This window comes from Balaenoptera acutorostrata, chromosome 1 (assembly GCF_949987535.1).
Source record: "Balaenoptera acutorostrata chromosome 1, mBalAcu1.1, whole genome shotgun sequence".
NCBI lineage: Eukaryota > Metazoa > Chordata > Mammalia > Artiodactyla > Balaenopteridae > Balaenoptera > Balaenoptera acutorostrata.
In genome coordinates this window covers 116,330,677-116,340,970 of record NC_080064.1, presented here as the reverse complement: position 1 = coordinate 116,340,970, position 10,294 = coordinate 116,330,677, and the positions used below count along the sequence as shown (strand labels likewise).

The window sequence follows — 10,294 nt, the reverse complement described above, 5'->3', positions numbered from 1 at the left end:
GTTCTTTGGGAAGATAAACAAAATTGTTAAACAATTAGCCAGACTCATCAAGAAAAAAAGGGAGAAGACTCAAATCAATAGAATTAGAAATGAAAAAGGAGAAGTAACAACTGACACTGCAGAAATACAAACGATCATAAGAGATTACTACAAGCAACTCTATGCCAATAAAATGGACAACCTGTAAGAAATGGACAAATTCTTAGAAATGCACAACCTGCCGAGACTGAACCAGGAAGAAATAGAAAATATGAACAGACCAATCACAAGCACTGAAATTGAAACTGTGATTAAAAACCTTCCAACAAACAGAAGCCCAGGACCAGATGGGTTCACAGGTGAATTCTATGAAACATTTAGAGAAGAGCTAACACCTATCCTTCCCAAACTCTTCCAAAATATTGCAGAGGGAAGAACACTCCCCAACTCATTCTATGAGGCCACCATCACCCTGATACCAAAACCAGACAAAGATGTCACAAAGAAAGAAAACAACAGGCCAATATCACTGATGAACATAGATGCAAAAATCCTTAACAAAATACTAGCAAACAGAATCCAACAGCACATTAAAAGGATCATACACCATGATCAAGTGGGGTTTATTCCAGGAATGCAATGATTCTTCAATATACGCAGTCAATCAACGTGATACACCATATTAACAAATTGAAGGAGAAAAACCATATGATCATCTCAATAGATGCAGAGAAAGCTTTCGACAAAATTCAACACCCATTTATGATAAAAGCCCTGCAGAAAGTAGGCATAGAGGGAACTTTCCTCAACATAATAAAGGCCATATATGACAAACCCACAGCCAACATCGTCCTCAATGGTGAAAAACTGAAACCATTTCCACTAAGATCAGGAACAAGACAAGGTTGCCCACTCTCACCACTATTATTCAACATAGTTTTGGAAGTTTTAGCCACAACAATCAGAGAAGAAAAAGAAATAAAAGGAATCCAAATCGGAAAAGAAGAAGTAAAGCTGTCACTGTTTGCAGATGACATGATACTATACATAGAGAATCCTAAATATGCTCCCAGAAAACTCCTAGAGCTAATCAATGAATTTGGTAAAGTAGCAGGATACAAAATTAATGCACAGAAATCTCTTGCATTCCTATACACTAATAATGAAAAATATGAAAGTGAAATTAAGAAAACACTCCCGTTTACCATTGCAACAAAAAGAATAAAATATCTAGGAATAAACCTACCTAAGGAGACAAAAGACCTGTATGCAGAAAATTATAAGACACTGATGAAAGAAATTAAAGATGATACAAACAGATGGAGAGATATACCATGTTCTTGGATTGGAAGAATCAACGTTGTGAAAATGACTATATAACCGAATGCAATCTACAGTTTCAGTGCAATCCCTATCAAACTACCACTGGTATTTTTCACAGAACTAGAACAAAAAATTTCACAATTTGTATGGAAACACAAAAGACCCCGAATAGCCAAAGCAATCTTGAAAAAGAAAAATGGAGCTGGAGGAATCAGGCTCCCTGACATTAGACTATACTACAAAGCTATGGTAATCAAGACAGTATGGTACTGGCCCAAAAACAGAAATACAGATCAATGGAACAGGATAGAAAGCCCAGAGATAAACCCAAGTACATATGGTCATCTTATCTTTGATACAGGAGGCAAGACTATACAGTGAAGAAAAGACAGTCTCTTCAATAAGTGGTGCTGGGAAAACTGGACATCTACATGTAAAATAATGAAATTAGAACACTACCTAACACCATACACAAAAATAAACTCAAAATGGATTAAAGACCTAAATATAAGGCCGGACACTTTCAAACTCTTAGAGGAAAACATAGGCAGAACACGCTATTACATAGATCACAGCAAGATCCTTTTTGACCCAGCTCCTTGTGAAATGGAAATAAAAACAAAAATAAACAAATGGGACCTAATGAAACTTAAAAGCTTTTGCACGGCAAAGGAAACCATAAACAAGATGAAAAGACAACCCTCAGAACGAGAGAAAATATTTGCCAATGAAGCAACTGACAAAGGATTAATCTCCAAAATTTACAAGCAGCTCATGCAGCTCAGTATCAAAAAACAAACAACCCAATCCAAAAATGGGCAGAAGACCTAAATAGACATTTCTCCAAAGAAGATATACAGATTGCCAACAAACACGTGAAAGAAATCTCAACATCATTAATCATTAGAGAAATGCAAATCAAAACTACAATGAGATATCCTCTCACACTGGTCAGAATGGCCATGATCAAAAACTCTACAATAAATGCTGGAGGGGCTGTGGAGAAAACAAACCCTCTTGCACTGTTGGTGGGAATGTACTTTGATACAGCCACTATGGAGAACAGTATGGAGGTTCCTTAAAAAGCTAAAAATAGGACTACCGTATGACCCAGCAATCCCACTACTGGGCATATACCCTGAGAAAACCATAATTCAAAAAGAGTCATGTACCACAATGTTTATTGCAGCTCTGTTTACAATAGTCAGGACATGGAAGCAACTTAAGTGTCCATCAACAGATGAATGGATAAATAAAATGTGGCATATATATACAATGGAATATTACTCACCCATAAAAAGAAACGAAATTGAGTCATTTGTAGTGAGGTGGATGGACCTAGAGTCTGTCATACAGAGTGAAGTAAGTCAGAAAGAGAAAAACAAATACTGTGTGCTAACACATATATATGGAATCTAAAAAAACAAAAACAAAAATGGTCATGAAGAACCTAGGGGCAAGACGGGAATAAAGACACAGACCTACTAGAGAATGGACTTGAGGACACAGGGAGGGGGAAGTGTAAGCTGGGACAAAGTGAGAGAGTGGCATGGACATATATGCATTACCCAATGTAAAATAGATAGCTAGTGGGAAGCAGCCGCATAGCACAGGGAGATCAGCTCAGTGCTTTGTGACCACCTAGAGGGGTGGGATAGGGAGGGTGGGAGGGAGGGAGATGCAAGAGGGAAGAGGTATGGGGATATATGTGTATGTATAACTGATTCACTTTGTTATAAAGCAGAAACTAACACACCACTGTAAAGCAATCATACTCCAATAAAGATGTTAAAATAAATGAATAAATGAAAATTAATAAATAAGACAATTGACATACTCACATTTTTTAAATTTACCAACAGAAAAATATGTATAATTCTTAAGTACACATGAAACATTTATTCAGATGAATGCATAAAGAAATGCGGTATATCCATACAATGGAATATTATTCAGCCTTTACAAAGAAGGAAATCCTGCAATTTGCAACAACATGAATAAATCCTGGAAGACATTATGCTTAGTGAGAGAAGCTAATTACAGAAGGACAAATGTTGCATGATTCCACTTATATGAAGTATCTAAAATAGTCAAATACATAGAAGCAGAGAATCAGATGGTAGTTGCCAGGGACAGAAGAAGGGAGAAATGGGAAATTGTCTTCTAATGGATATATAAATTTTCTGTTAGCAAGATGAATAAGTTTTAGAGATCTGCTGTATAATATAGTACCTATAGTTAACAGTATGGTATTGTGCACTTTATGCTAAGAGGATAGATCTCATGTTAAGTGTTCTTACCAAACAAAAACACACACATAGCAACACAGGAACTATTTGGAGGTGAAGGATATATTTAGTACCCTGGCTGTGGTGGTGGTACCATGGATGCATGGATGCATGTCCGAACTCATCAAGATGTCTACTTTAAATTTGTGCAGTTTTTTGTACATCAGTTATACCTCGATAATGCTAAAAAGATGACATGTCCCTTAGAGGACATTTGGAAATGTCTGAAGATATTGATATATTGGTTATTACAACTGGGGAGGTGTTACTGGCATCTAGTGAGTAGAGGTCAGTGATGCTGCTAAAAATCCTACAGTGCAGTGGACAACAGTCCATAACAAAGATTTATCCAGCCCAAATTGTCAATACTGCAAAACTTGAGAAATTTTTAGATGAGGGGTTCTTAAAATTAAATGTGCATCCAAATAACTTAAAAGGCTTATTAAAACACAGCATTCTAGTTCCCATTCCAGGATTTCCTGATTCAATAGGTCTAGAGTAGGGCCTCAAAATGTCTTTGTGTAACAAGCTCACAGGTACTACTGCTGCTGCTGATTCATAGTCCACACTCCAAGAAACATACTAATCAGGGCCCTGGCCTGTAGCTGAGGGTGCAGTGAAGCATAGAAAAGCATGCCTACCCTATAAGATGAGCTGGAGTTTAATGCATCCTGGAGAAATAACCAGCTGTGCCAATGCAGAGGAGAAAAAACTATGTTTTCAGTCATTTCCTACCCTGCCCAAATCCTAAAGTCAATATTGTCCTAAAATGTCCAGGTGGCAGAACGGCTTCCAGTACCACTGGCTTCTCCAAAACTTCCGCTGACTCTGACTTCCCTTTCTAAGTCCAACAAAAAATATACTCAAATTCTCACCCTCTGATGTTTTAACTAAAATGAGTTTGGATTTTTTAAAATGGAGTTTCTATAAAACTATGGAATAAGCAAAAGAATGAATAAGTGTAAATGAAAGTCAAAGATATAATTGAATTGATAAAGCACAGATATCAAAGATTCTGAGAGCAAGAACAGCCCTCTTGACTCATTTGCTTGAATATTTAACAACCCACCTGCACTATTACCCCTCACCCATCCTGCCTTTCATTCATTCTCACTGAAATATGAGGAACAAGATCCTTTATGGATGAGTTTTTATAGGTAAACTATAGTTACAGTATGGGCACAAGTGGTTTTCTCCAGAGGAGTTCAGGGCAGAAACAAGGAGAGCATGATATGTTTTTCTATGTGAGAATATTTTAGTAAGAGGAAAATCTAGAATATCGAAAGAGGAAAAAAGAAGGAAGGAGATGATTTTGGAAAAAAGACCACTAATGTGGCAGTTATATCAACTCACATTATTTTACTAAACAACTACATATGCAAGTAAGAGATCTTGCCTGGGATCCACCTAGAGCTAGCCCTTCTCTCAAGGAACTTATAAGTAGAAGGAAACGAAAAACAAAAAGAACTGCAATGTTGCGGGTACAGAATAAAGTGGACCTCAGCATAACACCAGTCGAGGGAGGGTTACTTCCACTGCAGCACTATGGAAGGCTTCCTGGAGAAAGAAGCTGCTCAGCTGATGCTCACGGTTAGAAAATCATCCCAGCAGAGACAGAGAAATTATGTTAAAAATACTCAGCATCTCTGCAAATACAATTACCTCAACATAATTATAGTTAGCTCACTTTGACAAATGATATTTCAGTAGAAGGAGAAAAAAAAGTTTTAAAGTAAGAAGCCAAAATGATGTCACTGTTAAGTCATGTACATCATTTCATTTATTCCGAGGTACATTCTTTCTCACGTCTCACATCCAAGAAATCTGAGTGGATCCTACTACTGATATTGTCTCATAATAAACGTATGATTTTTATTTATTTTTCCGCTGGTATATAAATTATGATTTATCTTACAACCTATAGGAACTCTGATTTGATCAAATCTGATGATTATTTGATGGAAGATGATGAAATTGACTCCTGGGCTGACAGCTTGAGCTTCTGGGCTCCTGGATACTTATTCCAAATGGAAAAGGAGACATGGTGAGGGCTCACAAGATAGTCTGATATGACCTGTTAAGAACACAAGCAGTCAGACAGAGAAGGACAAATATCATATGATATCACTTATGTGTGGAATCTAAATAAATGGTACAAGTAAACTTATTTACAAAACAGAAATAGAGTTACAGATGTAGACAACAATCTTATGGTTACTAGGGGGAAAGGGAGGGAGGGATAAATTGGGAGACTGAGATTGACATATACACACTATTATATATAAAATAAGGACTTACTATATACAACAGAGAATTCTACACAATATTCTGTAATGACCTACATGGGAAAAGGATCAAAAAAAGAGTGGATATATATATATATATATATATATATATATATATATATATATATATATATATATGACAGATTCACTTTGCTGTACAGCAGAAAGTAAAACAACATTGTAAATCAACTATACTCCAATAAAAATTTTAAAAATAAAATAAAATTTTAAAAAAGAACAGGAGCAAAAAAACATCGTTCTACATAAGAGATATTTTTACACCCATGTCCGTAGCAGCATTATTCACAATAGCCAAAAGGTGGAATCAACCCAAGTTCCCATTGGCAGATGAATGGATAAACAAAATGTGTTATACAGTCTTCAAAAGGAGAGAAATTCTAATATATACCACCACATGAATGAATTATAAGGACATTATGCTAAGTGGAATAACCAGTCACAAAAAGACAAATAGTGATGATTCCACTTATATGAGGTAACTAGACTAGTGAGATTCATATAGACAGAAAGTAGCATGGTGGTTGCCAGGACCTGGGGGGACAAGGAATGGGGAATGTGGTCTAACAAGTATACAGTTTTAGTTTTTCAAGATGAAAAGAGTTCTAGAGATTGGTTCACAAAATGTGAATGTACGTACTACTACTAAACTGTACGTTTAAAAATGGCTAACATGGTTAAGTTTTATGTCATGCATATATTACAATTTTTAAAAAATAGATTTACATAAAGATGTGAGTTGGGAAGAAAGGGGAAAGGTTCTGGTGGAAACATTGAGGCTAAAGGGATGTAATATAAAATTAACGGAAAGAGTGAGAGGATGGACAAAAAAGAAAGATTAAAAAGGAAAACTCACCAGTGCCTCAAAAACCATAATGCAAGACATAACAAAAGGACCAAGGAGGGCACTGATATTGCCAAAAATATCAAGCTGAGGGAGGGGAGGTGTTCTGACAATTGAGAGAAGACACAGGGATGTCATTTCAAACACATTCTCTAGTTCTCCTGGCTTTGTTACCCACCTGAGTGTCAGCACCACCATTACCTGCTTCTGATGCATGGGCATCTGTGATTCTCTCTCTCATATTCCCGGGCATGATCTATTCACAGGCACCCTTTGTCTCTCCCTCTTGCCCCATCCCACCCAGTCTATAGGTCGTTCATTCTTACCTCTTCTATACCTTAGATGATCTATTTTCATTCCTCTTGGAACTGTAGTCCCAAGGAATAAATCTCAATCTTCCCCTCTCCTTTCCTCCCTCTCTCCCTCAAGACATCTCCTTGCTGAGTGCCAGACTGCTCCCGCTCGCCCCTCATCCACGTCACCCACACGGGTTTCGGGTAGAATCCTGAGACACGGCACACCAGCAGCAGACGGCCAGGCCCAGGACTGGGGCCACTGGACAGCCAGGCCTCAGGCTTCACTGGGGCAGGAAGGGGTAGGAAGTCTGTCAGGTTATGACTCTAATCTAGAGGATAGGAACTCAGAAACTCACAAGTTTGGACAGTGACCTCTTCTACTCCTTTGGAAACCAAATAATTTATTGATTAAGCCCCTCCCTTAGATACCTCCTACTCTTGAATTTAAAGAAAGTGGTGGGAAGTGAAATAGAAAAGTTCTGGGGAGAGAATAGGACTAACCTTGCCTCTGCAGTTCCACCTTCCCTGCATCGAGGACACCCAGGAAGTATCGAGGGCAGGTTTCTGAGAGGAGCATCACTATGGTACCCCAGATCAATGGTACTGAGTAATGAGTGTGCAAAACCACTGCTCCTTGCTGCTGCCCGCTGGTGCAGGCACACATGAATGATTCTTTATTTTCATGAAATTCAGTCCTCCTAAAGCTCCCCTCAAGAAGCTTCCTATGGACTTCTCAGAAACGCAGCTCACAGCCTACTATGCCCTGGATCACAAAGGGGTCTAGATACAACAAAAACAGAGACAAAGTTATTAAAAAGCAAGCAAGAAAGAAAGGGATGAGGGGGCTTCCCTGGTGGCACAGTGGTTAAGAATCTGCCTGCCAATGCAGGGGACACGGGTTCGAGCCCTGGTCCGGGAAGATCCCACATGCCGCAGAGCAGCTGATCCAGTTCGCCAAAACTACTGAGCCTGCGCTCTAGAGCCCGTGAGCCACAACTACTGAGCCCATGTGTCACAACTACTGAAACCTGCATGCCTAAAGCCCATGCTCCACAACAAGAGAAGCCACCACAGTGAGAAACCCAGGCACCAGCAACGAAGAGTAGCGCCCACTCTCTGCAACTAGAGAAAGCCAGCGCTCAGCAACGAAGACCCAACACAGCCAAAAATAAAAATATATAAATACATAAATAAATAAATTTATATTTTAAAATATTGTTTAAAAAGAAAAGGATGAAGAAAGGATGTGGGGCTTTGGATTTGGGGGATGGGAGAAAGGTCTGAGATGTGAGATGACTCAAAAACCAATTGCAGTATTCAGAACCTTTTCAGAAAGAAGAGCATTGGGGAGAGGTATGCATGTCATAAATGGTGGAGATGGTCTGTTGTAAGGCTGTAGGGTGGGCATGAGGAGAGAAGGAGAGCAGCATGTGATGGAATCAGGAGTGCAGCATTCCAGGGTGAAGGGGAGAGTTACGTTGAGAGAAGGGATCAGGCAGGAGATGCTTGAGGAGACGGATTGGAGGAGGAGGAAGTCACACTTCAGTTCACTCAGGCACAGAGTGGAGAAGTGAGGGCTTTGTCCTTGGGGTTGGAGAGAAGCCAGTTATGCACAAACAAACCAGGAGATGGTTACAAAGGGGGACCTTCATTTATCACACTGGAGTGCAAGAAACAGGAAGAATCTGGGATACTTAGTGGAGGTGTGGAGTCAGAGTTGGAGACTACTCTGGAGAAGTGTGTGCATGCAGTTGGGTAAAGTGGGAGGACGGGACCAAGATCCAAGAGAGTAATAGCCTTAACCAGGAGAGAGAAAAGCCGTTGAGAATCTCCCCGGAGCAGAGGACTGTACTCACATTCAATCTGGAATTTACTGGCATAGTCCTGCACTTCCTGAGTGAATCCAATGAAGTAGGCTCGGAATAGGTCCTCCAGCTCAATCAACTCCGCATCACTGAAGTTGCCCTTGGACCAGGGCTTCAGGAAAATGGCAGTGCCCGAGTCACTGTCCCAGCCGTGAATCTGAAAATCATCCAACCAGCCTGAGCCTTGAGTTTGTGCCCAGGTGCTGTTGGCAAAGGTCGAAATCTGGATAACATGGTAAGAGGTTGGCCCCTGAAAGGCTGTGGGTGGTGGAAGCATAAGAAGAGTGAGGAGGAAGAGAGAATCAGGATGAAATGATAAAGAACCCAGAGTCTGAACAACAACACAGAGCTTAAGACATTTGCCTGCCCCAAGGCTTCTAGCTCCATCCCCAACCTCCAGAACTGGGGGAGAGGGCTGGAGACAGGAGGGCCCTGACCCTTAGTGATAGGTGCAGCATGCTTTCATCCAGATCCCCTGCACCTGTTCTGGGAACTGCCAGAGTTACTCTTACCGTCTTCATTGTCACCACCTGGGACGACAACTGCTAGCAATAGAAGTAGCAGAAGCAGCATTTCATTGGGAAGTAGAACTTCTGACTCTCAGAGCTGGTGTTTGATCTCTAATTTCAGCAAACCTTTTTCTCAATACTCTATAATGATTTCCTCTGTCTTCCAACTGACAAATCTCTTCCTCACCCACACCCACACCCGCACGTCACAGAAATACTGTGTCTTCCACAGCTCTGTGCTCCCACTCTGCCTCTCATTTCCACTCCAGCCCTTGACTTGTAGATTTTTTTTAATGTCTCTGGCTTCCGGCTGTTCTCCTTGACCTCAGCTTCCTTCATATTTATTACCTTGGAAAAGCTCCCGTGTGATATTAAAAGGTTATTTCACCTCCCCAATCCTTTATTTCCACATCTGTTAAATAAGAGGGTAATATTCAACAATTGCTCTGCTTCCAGTCTCTTTTAATCTAGAAGAATTCCTTTGGTTTATACATCCAGCTCGACCTCCCTCTTCACTGCCCCTTTCCTCTGGCACTTTGTCATGACCTCTTCCCAGTGTTCTCAATGGCCCCTCTTTCTTATCTCATCCCTCTTAACTTTTCTCTCTAACCCACATTAATGGTTGCTGAGTGTGGTTTTGTGTTGACAATCATTTACATGCATGCAAAGCATTTAAATCACTGCTTTAGTGTATTTGGTTCTGGAAACCAAATGCCGGAATTAAATATGACAAATACTGCAGTTTATATTCCGAGAAAAGTTCTCTCATACCATAGCTATTTTTGAGGTTGAAAATTACATTCTACTGAAACTGAGCAGGACACTGTGATACCCTCCTGAGCACAAAATCCTTTTCGTCCCATGTTTCTTGTTTGTAGAAAATAGGC

The 10,294-nt window shown here is 39.9% G+C and overlaps 1 pseudogene; it reads right to left on the bottom strand.

Annotated features, from left to right (window-relative positions):
- Nucleotides 1–5,541: 5,541 nt before the first annotated feature.
- Nucleotides 5,542–9,471, bottom strand: LOC103001716 (T-cell surface glycoprotein CD1b-1-like; annotated as a pseudogene).
- Nucleotides 9,472–10,294: the final 823 nt, after the last annotated feature.